Raw genomic sequence first — 484 nt, 5'->3', positions numbered from 1 at the left:
GAGAGCCAGGAATGCAAATGCTGTTCCTGGGCAACCTCATTCGAACGAATATATTTCACTTGAACGGGTTTACTTGAAAAATTAAATTGCCGTATCTATTCCCTTTCCCTCCCCCAGACATCCACACAGCCCTTAACATTTTTTAATGAATTTGATCTGATCTAATGATTATCTCTGTATTAATTGATCATGAAAGCAGTCGATATGTTTTGTTAATCACTGCTGTATTCATAGACTCCCATTTCATTTCAGGAATTGACTGAATGTATTGCTATTCAGACTTACTGTCTTCGGAAAGTTCAGAACTGGATTAGAGAGGGTCTGTAAAGACTGGGGTTTGGATGTAGGTTCATGTGTGCAGATCTGTGTAGGTCTGGGGGAATCTACAACTCGTTGAGACAGAATAAGCTGCCCAGAGGTTGGCACCAAAGAAATCCGGCCTTGAACCCTAGCATGAATGCCTAAAAACTGTCTGACTTTAAGG

The sequence above is a fragment of the Tupaia chinensis genome, unplaced genomic scaffold, assembly GCF_000334495.1.
Source record: "Tupaia chinensis unplaced genomic scaffold, TupChi_1.0 Scaffold139852_1, whole genome shotgun sequence".
Taxonomy (NCBI): Eukaryota; Metazoa; Chordata; class Mammalia; order Scandentia; family Tupaiidae; genus Tupaia; species Tupaia belangeri.
This window is presented reverse-complemented; position numbering follows the sequence as displayed.